A 13,668-nucleotide genomic window follows, 5' to 3' on the forward strand; every position below is an offset into this window, starting at 1 on the left:
GTGAGAACAGCTCAGTATTGTTACAGCCCAATTAAGAGACAGCACTGTTGTGGAACAACACAGCTGTGAGGTGGGAGAATTGGCCCTGGGGCAAGGCTCTTCTCTGGCTAGCCAGCTCTGCCCTACTCTGCCTGTTCTGCTCCATTCCAGTCTGTTCTGTTCTGCCCTGCTTTGCTCTGGCTGTTCTCTGCTCTGGTCCAGCTAGACAACTTCGGTGTTTTGTCTTCCATGTTTCAGTTTCAGCCAAGGAATCACACACTGCAGTCTTTCGTCTTTGGTTGAAAGGGAAAGTGCAGTCTCTGAGCCAAAAGGGAGCTGAACTATATAGACAGCCATCCAAGTCCCTGATCACTGATTGATCCACCCTCATGCAAATGAAGACTCCAAATTTTCGCAGTTTGATTGTTCTAAAGGCACTATCTTGATTTGTCAGAATGGAGCTGCTCTGATTGGTCAGTGAAGATGCTAATGGAGATATAGCTTCACAGTTCCAGTTGGATGGGGGGAAGCCTCAGTCTATTGGTTGAAATACAGTTTCTGGAACTCCTTTATAAGGGCTGGCTAGGATGTCAGGAACACAGTTTAGGCAGACAGTTCAGTTCAGGCTTCTCCCGGAAGTGCACTTTGTCTGAGAGTCCCCTGTTTAGAAATGCCTACTTTTTAAATTTGAGCCCAATTAGCTACCAGGAGCTATTCTGGGTGGCGTAGGATAAGGCAAATTTCCTAGAGTCAGGTGGAGACCAATTCCTGCACTGAGAGAAGAGGATTCTTTGGCAGTGAGTGTAGAAAATATTCAACACACATGCTACAGTTAGAGTCAAAGGAAAGTTTATTGGACAAGGCATAACACTCCAAAAATAGTGCTAATCCTAGATGCTGCTTCTTTGTATTTTTGTTGTTGTTGCTGTTGTTGTTGGGGATCTTTTTGTTTTTGTTGGTTATTTTGTTTTCTCTGTCTTTGTTTTTCTAGCTTTTTTTTAAGGAATTTTTTCTTAAAAGTGTGATGTTTTATATGGACAAATGTCTGCCAATATAAACACACACAAATAATTGAAAGAAACAATCATTAATCATAATCCAATGGAATCACACATTTGTCTGAAAATAGCATATTTACATGACTCAAAAGCCACTTGCTTACATTCACTGATTGGAACTGTTTCCCTCCATCCTTGATGCAACCATTATTCAAAGTTTTATTATTTTTTTTTTCTTTTTTAGTAGTTCTGTCCCCTATATAATCATCTCTAAAAAGCAAAGCATTTTTTTTTTGTTTCAAAAATTTATATAAATAGACTCATGAAGGCAGTGTTTCTGTGTGTCTTGTGCTCTTTACTTAATATTAGGTTTTAGTGATTCATCCTTCTTGTTACTTGTTATCTATAGTTTTTTTATTTTCATTATTGTATGATTTATATGATAATATACTACGATTATTTGCTCATCAATGTTTTTGCTGGTAGGTAGGTGGATTCCATGTAGTTTATAAATATAATAAAGATGCTATGAATATTTTTATACATGTCTGTTGTAAACAGGTGCAGGTGTTTTTCTAGGGTATATAATAGAGAGTAAAGTTGCTGGGTCAGTATTTGTACCTTTTCAAACTTCCTAAATAATTTATATGTTTTTAAATTTATTTTTATGCTCCAAATATCACTATATGGCAATTGTTTTTCTCAGGATTTTACTCTATACTTGATCATTTCAAATTTAAGTTGTAAATGGCATCGTGTGATTTACCTTGTGTTTCCTTGATATATATTTCGGAGTTTTAAATAGCTAGTTAGACAAGAGCGACAGGAAGAACAAAGGAATAAGAGCCCAGTACAGAGACTGCCCAAAGAACACCCCATTGGTAGTAGAATTCCAAGTAGGCACATGCGCACTAGGCAAAGTTATATAGCGGCCAGATGTCAATCAAAATGAACTCACTAGCCAATCACCTAGGAATGCCTTTAGAACCACTCATCACAGCCCAAATATAAGGCAGACATTTCCACATCGGGGTCCTTTTTCCTTTTTCACGATCCCCTTTTTTTGCCCCCTACTTTTGTCCTTCTGAGCCTTCTTTTTTGTGGTCTTTTTGTGTTAGTTATAGCGCTGGGACCATGTGCCTCCTTGGGGTATACTTTGTCTTTTTCCATGTGCCTCTTCGGTGCGTTTTTTATCTTTCTAAATATACTTTTCATAAAACTATAAATCTTAATGATCTGTGATTTTTCACTGCCATCATTTGAGGAAGAACCGAGGGAAAATGCCAACTCCACGATTGTGCCTTCGTTATCCCTCTTTTCGCTGTTGTTGTGGCAACGTTGAACTCTGATTCACCTCAACGGTGACAAAGGATGATAAACTAAATTCTTTTAAAAATTAATATTTTAAAATACAATATGGTTCAGTCATTTAATCAGTGAGGACATAGTCAGAAAGCAGAAGATGCCCTAGGCATAACCTAAAAATCAGTTTAGTATAAGAAATTAAAGGTAACAAAACTGTTAGTAAGTCAAGTGGAGCTTAAATCACAAAAATATGTCAGAAATAGGTAACTCGCAGGAGATCACCTAGAAGCCACAGTGAATCTCAGCCAGATTATTAGAAACTGCTGCCCTAGAGATTTTTCAGCAACATTCTTGAAAGCTTCAGTAAATCTCAGCAATTGAATTGTGAATTGTTGCCAATTTTAGCTGTCTGCTGTACCAGTACTGCTGATATAAAAAATTTTACCTTTGCTTAAGTTTTGCCTGCAACGTCCTCCATCAAAAAAAATTTCTCCTTCTTGTCTTTCTTCCAGTTTATTGAGAACTTTTTGTAGTAGATTCCAGTGCAAGCCACACAGAGAAATGGATCTTGAGCAAATTTCCATCTTCCAGTCCGTGATGCATTTATAATATTCTTCAATACTATTATAATTTTTAAAATGCATTCTATTCAAGAGAATTCTAATATTTTATTCATCTCTAGAGTTCAGAGCAACTGATTTCTAGGATCTAGATGCTTACAATATAAGAGTTATAGATTATATATAGTTTAACCCAGTGTTCTTATAGGAGATTTAAATACAAAAATAGAGTCTTTTAAAAAATAAAATGTGAACACAAGAGCACTGAAATATTACAGTAAAGTATAATATAATATAGGCACATAAAAGTACATACCTGATCAATTAAAATAAAAATATACCTTTATGACTGTTACTAATGTTGTTTCTTCATATTCTTATGACATGAATTCTTGTATTAATAATAAGAGATTGGATATTAACCAGACACACTCTGCTTTATGATAGTCCTAATTATTAAATGGTCTAATTCTCATAGACATGTAAATAGAGGTTTGGTATGAAAAATAAACAGCACTGAATTATTTAAACAAGAAATACTCCCAAGTAGAGCAATTATATTAGAATAAAAATTTACAAATATTTTGTCCTTTTCTTTGTCTTTTTTTCCTTTTGTACTTCTTTTATTTCCTGCCTTTTTACAATGTGACCATTCTATTACTGTATGTATGTATGTATATCGGCTATTCCTTCTTTGTTTCTGGCCATACCAGTGAATGTTGTAATAGGATCATCTTAAGAGGATATATCAACAACAATTTAGTGGCAAGGTGATAAGGTTTTAGCCAAATTTATGGAATGTAAAATATTTTCTGAGTTAACTATCATATTAGCTATGTTTCTAAGTAAGTGCCTAGAAGTTTATTATTCCCCTATAATTATTGTGTTATCATAATTAAATATCATGTTTCATTTAATGATCTTCACCTGAAATGTTTTCTAACCAGTATCAATAATGGCATGACTTCCTTTCTGTTTTACATTTGTCATATATTCTTACATATATTATTATTACTTTTGACCTCTCATAGACACAGTATTATAGGAGTAACTTGTTTTTACAGTATGCAATTGGATTTTCTTTTGCTTTTCTTAGAAAAATTTAATCAATCTTTTTCAATTTTGAATGTATATGTTTTGCCTTATTACAATCATCTTAATTTGTATTGATTATACTTGTATAATTGTATTCATTATATTTCTTATCTCCAACTAAAGTAATTAGTTGTTTTGTATTTGTATTTTTAATGTATTTTTTTCTCCTTGTTGTTTAGAAAACCTAATACTACTTTACTGATGTGTAACTTTTTGAATGTAAAAATCATGTTTATACTTTTTAAAATTAATATATTATTTTCAAGTTAATAACTATTGCTGCTTTCTCCCTAACACCTCACAGATGAGACATGTAAAATTGATCACTTTCCTGGTTGGTATCCCTATCTATGTCCCAGCTCTGGCTGCAACAGCTCAGACTTTGAATTCCAGAGTATTATTATATTTTTCTTCATTCTATTTTATCTTTCTATTCTGAGGTAAAAGAAGGGGTATGTGAAATCACCCTCCTGCCTGTGCTTTAAATACAACATCTATGTTCATTTAGAACTTTTTTGTTCCAATTATTATTCAGCACTTACTCCCTTGTTGTATGACTTTATTGCTTCTTTCCACAACCACGCAACAGGGATTGAGTAGTAAGTTTATTTTTCTTCATGTGTAAGTTGTGATGGAGGTTCTCCTCAGATCAAGATTTATTGATTATCATTTAATTATAAAAGAGATACCCTTGTGCATCTCAGATTAAATTTTTATATTAATTAATATATTTTAATAAGAATTAAAATTCCAGATTAATTAATATATTTTTTATCTTTTTATTAATTATAAGAAGTGTTAAATTTCTGGGATGATGCTTAGTTTTCATTAAAATTAGTCATTAGTTATATTCTTTTCTGTAGATGATAAAGTTGTTATAGGAATTTGACAGAGGTGGTTAAGCAGATTCTGTAAGGATGTTGTCTTCATGTCTGATGCTAAAACTGAATGTCCATGGAGGAGGTAGGCAGCAAAGTGAGGGAGAGTAAGAGCAAGCTGGAACCCACAAATACAAACTCAAGCCATGCAATAGAGCAAAATTCATGTAAGTATTGCTTCCAGCCTTGATGGTGTGGATATTCTTGAGAAGCTAGGGTCATTAGTCCTGGATCTAAACACACACAAACCTAGTCCAGGAGTCAGAGACATCGAAGGAGGGTCCAGTGGAAAGCAGAGCAGTAGAGGCACAGCTAATGCTTCATACCCACCAGGTTAGTCCCTAGATTAGTGGCAATGGCTTTAAGCTACTAAATGGCTGCAACTTCACTTCTACACTTCAAATCTCTTACAGGAAATGTTCTTATGACCTTCTTAAATTGGAGACATACGAGAATGGAAAATGTAGTTTAATTTGGCCAAGGTGACTTATCACAAGTCTACTAAAATGAACCAAAGCAAATACCTTAGCCTTGGGGATTTTCGCTCTTCATTACTATTAAGATTAATTAATTTTAGGTGACTTTCAAAGGGGTTTTAATAATAGTTGATGGTATGAGGGTGTCTTGCATTTATTTAGTTTAATATCTTGAAATGATTTGCAGAAGCTATGTAATAATATAACCAATTTTAATCGCTTAAAAATTTCATATTTGAGCAGATGATATTGTTCTACACTGGAATGGAGGAGTAAAGAGGTTTAATTACTTGATTAAATAAAGTGCCAAATATATGTTGAATATAGTGAATCAGATATTATGACTCCAGGACCAGTGATTTATATTCTAAATAATATATGATCCAACTTTTAAAAGATAGCTAAATTTAATTTAACTCAGAAAACTTTTAAATTATAGTTTATAATTATTGTGATGAAAGGGGAATTTTAAGAAGAATTGATAAAAGGAGGATGACTATAGTTCAGATTTTTTAATAAAGTGTAAAGATTTTTCAATAATTGCAAATATTCATCCACAACATATCATCCACTGTAATATATAACTTAGAAAAGTTTGCAGATATTGTTGATTCCTCCATGAGTGTTGGACACAAAATATAATTGTCATTTGTATTCAATGTGGATTCTCAAGACACTGTAGTTAGTGTGTGTGTTTTCTATGACAGAAATGCAATCATAGAAAGTGTATAACTCTTCAGTTATTTCCATTATACCCCCATAGTATATGTGACAAATAAAAGAGAATCTAAAATGCGAATAATGAAATATTGTCATCATTGTGCTCTACATTGCTTGACAAGAAAAAGTTATTGAGACAAATTCTAAATATTATCATTAAAAATTGAAAGCAAATATTGGTTGTACACACATTTTTGTAGAAAAGGATAGTGAAGATACTGGGTAATTTTAAATAAGTTATGGTATTATCTCTCCAGCCCTGGAATTTTTGCAAAGTTTTTGCTTTTACACATAAGTGCTTACTAAAAATCTTCCAAGCATCTCAATATTAAAATTACTAAACAAATTTAGTTTTAATTGAAGTATCACTAACACTACCAATTGTGGTCTTCCTCCAGGGTGCCTCATCTATCTAAATGGCATGACACTTTACTGTCGTCTATTGTCCTTGAATCTTCCTGCTCAATGACTCTCAACTCTAATTAACCTACCAGCAATGATGATTGTGTTTCCTAATATATCTGTGTTTGGTCTATTGCTTACTCTATGTTCACCTTATATGCCATAGAATTAAAGCAACAGGTATAGGGAGAAATCTTACAGAAGTGTGTTGTATAGTTAATTAATTTTTTTAAAAAAATTATATTTGTAATTGCTGGCTTTTAAAAATTGAAAACATGATTTCCTTTTTCTAAATATATATGTTCACTTTTAAAGAACTTATTTGTATATTCTTTTTCTAAAGAGAGACCCTTTGAATTGTACATGCTTTAAATACAAGCTCAGGGTTAATGAGAAGTCATTTTGTTTTTGACTCTTCAATAGTTTCTTGAAAAACAGAGGTATTAGCAGGTGTTTTGTGGAGCACTCATGGTGGGCTGCACCCTCTCACACTTTGTGTAGAATAGAATAATACCAGCACAGAAAAGAAATAGTTCAGTGTGGCAGTGTTCCATAAACTATGAGATAGAAACAAATAACTATCCACAAAATGTGGGTCTTCTTCCTTAAAATATAGTTGTCACTAAAAAAATTCCCAAATACTTTATTTCTCAGTTGCCCTTCCTTTTAGGTGCTGTCATGTGACTAGGACTTGTCAGTAAAATATAATCAGCAATACAGGATGTTACTTTCTGGTGAAGGCATTTAAACAACAATTAAGCCTTTTTCATGTCTTATGTTTTCATAATTATTTAAACCTAAGTATACCTGTGTTAAAATATAAGAGTGAGTGCTTAAATCACATGTGATGAAAAGCACCTTTGCAATTAAAGATGTTAACTCAACAATCTTTTTAAAGAGTTTTTTGGATCTCTTGACCATTAAGAGAAGAGTAATAAGATAATATTAAAAAAAAAAAAACTTGAAAACAGATCCTAGTATAAAGTAGCCATCTCAAAAATAAAATTAGCTATCTTTACATTTTGTTTATTATGTAATTTTTAGAATATCACTCATTCCTTGATTTTTGTAAAACTATTTCTTTCTAAATAGACTATTTTTTAAGAGTAGTTTTAGGTTAGTTACATCAAAAGTGATGAGAAAATACAGAGTTTCCATATACTTTCTATCCTGACACATTCATAGACTTTCCATATCACAGTGGTACATTTGTTACAATTGATTGACCTACATTGACACATCATCTTTACCTAAAGTCCATAATTTAATTAGGGTTTTACTTTTGGTGTTATACATTCCATGAATTTGGACAAATATATAATGACATGTGCCACAATTGTAGTATCATACAGAATAGTTTCGCTGCCCTAAAAATCTCTGTGTTCCCTTTATCATCTCTCCCTACTCTTCTTGCAACCATTGATCTTCTTCACTGTCTCCAAAATTTTGCTTTTTCTAGAATAGTATATAATTGCAACCATATATTATGTACCTTTTTCAAATTAGCTTCTCTCAGTAATGTGCGTTTAAGTTTCCTTTATGTCTTTTCATGCTTTGATAGCTCATTTATTTTTGACAATGAATAATATTCCCTTGTCTGTTTATACTACAGTTTATTTATCCATCCACCTGCTGAAAGACATCTTGGTTGCTTCAGTTTGGGAATTTAGGTAAATATCAAGGAATGTGATTTCTGAATTCTATGGTAAGAGTAAGTTTAGTTTTGTAGGAATTGACAAATTGTCTTCTTAAGTGGCTGTAACATTTTGCATTTATACAGCAATGAAATTTCCTGTTGCTACACATTCTTATCAACAATTGATGTCTGTGCTCCAGATTTTGGCCATTGTAATAGGTGTGTACTTATATCTCATTATCGTTTTAATCTGTAATTCCTTAATGATGTATGGTATGGAGTAACTTTTCTTTTTCCTTTTTTCTTTTTTTTTTTTTTTTTTTTTTTGCCATCTGCATGTCTTCTTTGGTAAAGTATCTGTTGAGGTCATTGGCCCATTTTTTAATTGAGTTGTTCATTTTCTTATTGTTCAGTTTTAAGAGTTCTTTGTATATTTTGAATAACAGTTCTTTATCATATCTTTGCAAATATTTCCTCCCTGTCTATGGCTTATCTTATCATTCTCTTGAAAGAGTCTTGGAGAGTAGAAGTTTTTAACTTAAATGAAGTACAGTTTATCTGTTATTTCCTTCATGGATCTTGCATTTGGCATTGTATTTTAAAAATCATCAACATACTGAAAGTCACCTATATTTTCTCCTATGTTATTTTCTAGTAGTTTTATAGTTTTTATTTTACATTGAGGTTAATGAGCTAGTTTTTGTGAAGTGTATAAATCAGTGCCTAGATTCATTTTTTTTTTACATGCGAATGTTTAGTTTATTTTTAGTACCATTTGTTAAAAAGCCTATCTTCGCCTCATAGTATGGTCTGTAGTGTTTGTGAAAAATAAGTTATATGAAACTATTTTGAACTTTCAATTCTGTTCTTTTGATCTATTCATCTGTTCATTCACCAGTACAACACTTTGATTATTGTAGCTCTATAGTAAATCTTGTAGTGTCAGTCCTTTGACTTTGTTCGTCTTCTTCAATCTTGTGTTGGCTATTCTGTGTCTTTTGCTTCTCCAAAAAACATTAGAATCAGTTTGTCAATTTTCACAAATAGTTTACTCAGATTTTGATTGAGATTGTGTTGAATCTATAAATTAAGTTGGTAAGACCTGACATTTTGACTATATTTAGGTTACTTTTCTATGGGTATAGAATATTCCACACATTTAGAATAATGGCTGGTTCTTAGTAGATGCTCAATAACTATTTGGTGAGTGAATGAATTAAATCAGGACAATTATCTGCTTATTATGTGGAAAAATATAAAGGTAATTAAATATAAAAGATGTTGCAGGGACTTTGGAGTCAGAAAAACACAGCTTCAATTTCTGACCCTTCAGCTTATTAGCTATATGGTTTGAACTATCTCTAAAACTGAGCCTCATCTTCATTGTATACAAATGTAGTAACAACTTTTACCAGAAATAGGTGATGCTAATATGAAAATATGTATACAGAACATAATATCTTGCTTGTACCACAATCAATTGTATCCATAATAATTATTATATTTGCTTTATAGATGATAAAGTATCATACCTTCCTGAAAGATTGAGAAAATAAGTAGAATTGTTCTGTGATTTATATGGATCTTGAGCCTTATGAGAAGTACTCAGTGATTTAATATTTTCAAATTCATGGGAGCACATGTGGCTCATTTTTCATAAGATTATTCACATTTTGTTGAAAATATATAATTGAGCATGATACTTCAAATTGCTTCATTTTTGCTTATGCCATTAAAAATGGTATTCTAATTTTACTTAGGAGTAAATGTTAAATTTTGTTTTACCATAAATGTCATCGAGTACATATTAGCCAAGCTATTTCTGTCATAACCTTCAGGAACATATATATTATGCATTATTCACTTTTTATTTCTTTCAGAAACTGGTCCTGCTGACATTAAAATCACAAATTCACATATGAATGCAAACACATACACACAGATATCTAACAAGAAAAAATAATGTGAGATTAAATTTAAAAAATTATTTTCTATATGATACACCATAATGATGTGAGTGTAAAACATGCTAATACAATACATGATATTGTGATTGCCAAGGTAACTATTGAAGATATTAAAAATAGTTTTAATTGGGTAGCAAGAAGGACAGCAGGAAAACGACTTTTATTCTCTTGAGAGAAAGCCTTAAACAGCATGGCTGTTTAAGATAGAGGAGATAAAACTGATTCCAAAATACACGGAAGAAAATACTATTGCAAAGACTAGAGCTCTTCTTTGACCAAAGACAAGGTACTAATCATAAATGAAATATATTTTTAAAATCCTATAGAGGGATGTTATAGGTTCATTTAAGGTACAATTTCAGTTGCTCATAAAATTAGAAGGATAATTTCTCAAATTTAATTTAAAAATAAAAATTTGCAAAGGAATTCAAAATGTAACAAATGACACAAATGTTATTTATTAGATTCAATACTTTTTAGTATTTTGTCATATTTTCATATCTGTCTCTCTCTTTGTCTCTTCTCTCAATTTTTCTCTGTTTTATATATATATATACACACATATATACATATATGTGTGTATATAAATATATATAATGAATCTGAGAAGGATGAAAGATATTTGCAGGCATGAATGACATTTATACTTAAATAACTTATTATGAAATTTGTAAGGACAATGTCCTTGTCTTACATAAGCATGATATTATATCTAAGGAAATTAATAATTATCTTATCTACTCTCCTATCTAATTAAAATTTATCCACCTTTGCCAAAAATGTTTTTGAAAAATATAATCAAGATTTATGAATTGTATTTATTTGTAAGATTTTTTGGTAATTTTAAATCAGTGACAACCCTGTGTATTTTGTTTTTCTTGACATCAACTTTCATAACATTTACTTACAGGATATACTTCACTGTTTACTCATGTCGTCATTTAATTTATTATAATATCACCTCTAATCTATATAAAAATGTCAGAAGATGAATAGATTTAGATTACTCCTACCTGATTATGAATCCTTTCTATAATTATTGCTATACTGGTATTAAGAAAAATAAGTTTAAACAGTTGATCAAGGTGGTACCTGCCAGATCTTTACCGTATGTGGATATATTTTTCCTTTCGTGATTAGTTAAATAATCTGTGGAGAGATGCTTTTAGATGCCATCAAATCTTAACTTCTAAGCCTGACATTCAGTGGTTTTAGACCACATTTATATTCCTTATAAAAATAATTTGCTACATTAGAGAATACAAAATAGCGATTTTTCTTATTTCTTTTTTTCTCATTAATTACCTGGTGTTATTCTGTAATGAAGTTTTATTACTTCTTCACTTTTCTAATTTTTCTTAAGCATTTTTAAAGTTTATTATTTATAATCAATTATAATTACTATTTTTGTTGCTTACATTTTGAGTTTGGCCACTGAAAACCTCATTATTCTTAGTTCCTCTACATTTTAAAATGAGGCTATCTCAAAGCACTTCTTCAAAGAGTATGGTACACCTGTACTGTCCCTACACTAGAGATAGAATAAACAATTTATCTAAAACTTGGATCCTGTTAATGGGCGTGAGTAATGGTGATTTAAACTAAGTTCTGACCATTAGGTGATCAATTTGTAACCAGAATGGCATTGCTATACCTATTCCACTGAAGTAACATAATCACACACACATATATAATACTTCATACTACTGTTTCTGCTTCATATTTAATGTTACATAATTTTTTGGCCTCTTTTATTCTATAATTGTATCTTTTATAGTGATAATCACGTTTCTTAAACATCAATATGTTCACTCATGTGCTTTTTCCTATAATTTCTATAAAACAGCTTCAAATTGTGTTATTAATATTATTACTAATGTTAAAAACTACTAAGTAATGTTTAATTTTTTCATCATTTTAATGTGCTGTGCAGTTGGGTTTTTTTGTTTAGTTTTTGTTTAATTTTATGGCTTGTTTTCTTTTGTGATTTGCTTTAATTGTATTGTTTTATATTTAAAACATTTACTTATTTAAAATATAAAATACTGAAAAACATGCTTAGATGATTTCACTCTTATTTTAACTTCTCCAACCTACTTTCTTTAGGAAACCATTTTCATTAGTGTCTGAACTGTTTTTTCAATTGATTTTTGCAAATTTAAGTGTATATATGTATATATTGTGTTTTTACACGGATACACATATATTAAAAATAAATTTCTTTTATTTATTTTTCTTTCCTTATAAGATAGCAAAAATGTTTAATTATTAAATAACACAACATGAATTATATAGATTTTAATTTCAATTTACATGTGATTCAAATAACATAGGCAAAAACAAGATACTGGGCAAGCATTCTTCCTTTAAACAGGTGCAAGAGCATCTACAGCTCTCTCAATGTCTTTTCTCTTTTGTAGTAGAATGTACTGTGCTTCGCGTTTAACATATAAGGATTAAATAATGAATATGTAATGTTGCTTGAAAAGAAGTCATTTCAGTTATAAAACATGTCCTTTTGTACCCTAACATTTCATAGTCGGCCAGCCAGGCTTCATTAATTCATATATTCCAGGTTTATTAACAATAAACAAAATAAACAGAGCGCTTACAGTCTACTAAAATTTTTTAACAGATAAAGATTATTCATCAATTTTCTGCTATTAAATACTAGTAGTATGTTTACCAGGAGTTCTGGTTATTAAAATATTTGCAAGGGAAGATAAGCATGCCATCTCATTCTTTACTGGGCCACCCTGTGAAGGGACATAATTCATAGGTTTGTGATTAACAAAATTTTTCCCAATTATACATATTACATATCAAGCATACTATATGCACTCTTATGATTTGCTTTTGCTCTTAACAATGTTATCTAGAAATGATTCCATGTCAATTTATAAAATTAACATTTCTTTTTCAGTTGTATAATTCTTCGTTCTATAGTTTGCTAAACCAGTTTCGTATTAGTAGTAATTTCAGTTGTTTCCAATCTTTGCAAATATAAATAATATTTTATATTTAAATTATATAAATATAGACATATATATCATATATCACCAAATTCTTCATCCATAGGTGTTTTATCATTTCATTCTCCTTAATGCAAAAGAGGGCCTGTAAATGCAAGAGAGGGCCTGTTTTTCCAAGAACTGTCAACAGAGTATAGTCTATTTTCGTATATTTTTAAATTTTAGACTTAAATGATTAACATGAATCTTTTGTATAACATACCTGTATTTATTCATACACAATAGTACACTAAATGATGGGAACACATTTTAGGGATGTTTTAGATGAAATCCACACATCAAAAAGCACCTGACCTTCGAGAATCTACAAATTGTGATCATCAAAGTAAATGAGATTGATAATTTAAAAGTCTGTCCATCTCCATTCAGAGCCCAAAGCTTTAAAACACTTTTTAAATGAAAGAACCACATTTATTTTATTAGAAATTCCTAGAGATTTAGAAGATTAAAGTTCTTCCATACACGAGTGGTTTTAACCAGTTCTGGGTAATCATTCTAATATTATTTCCAAGGATATATTCAGCTGCATTAAGATTTGTGATGCGTTACAAAGAGAATCACTTCCACTGAATTAAACTTATGTATATAGTAAAGTAGGCAGGTCAGGATGTAAAATGTTG

The sequence above is a fragment of the Rousettus aegyptiacus genome, unplaced genomic scaffold (assembly GCF_014176215.1).
Source record: "Rousettus aegyptiacus isolate mRouAeg1 unplaced genomic scaffold, mRouAeg1.p scaffold_m13_p_10, whole genome shotgun sequence".
Classification (NCBI taxonomy): domain Eukaryota; kingdom Metazoa; phylum Chordata; class Mammalia; order Chiroptera; family Pteropodidae; genus Rousettus; species Rousettus aegyptiacus.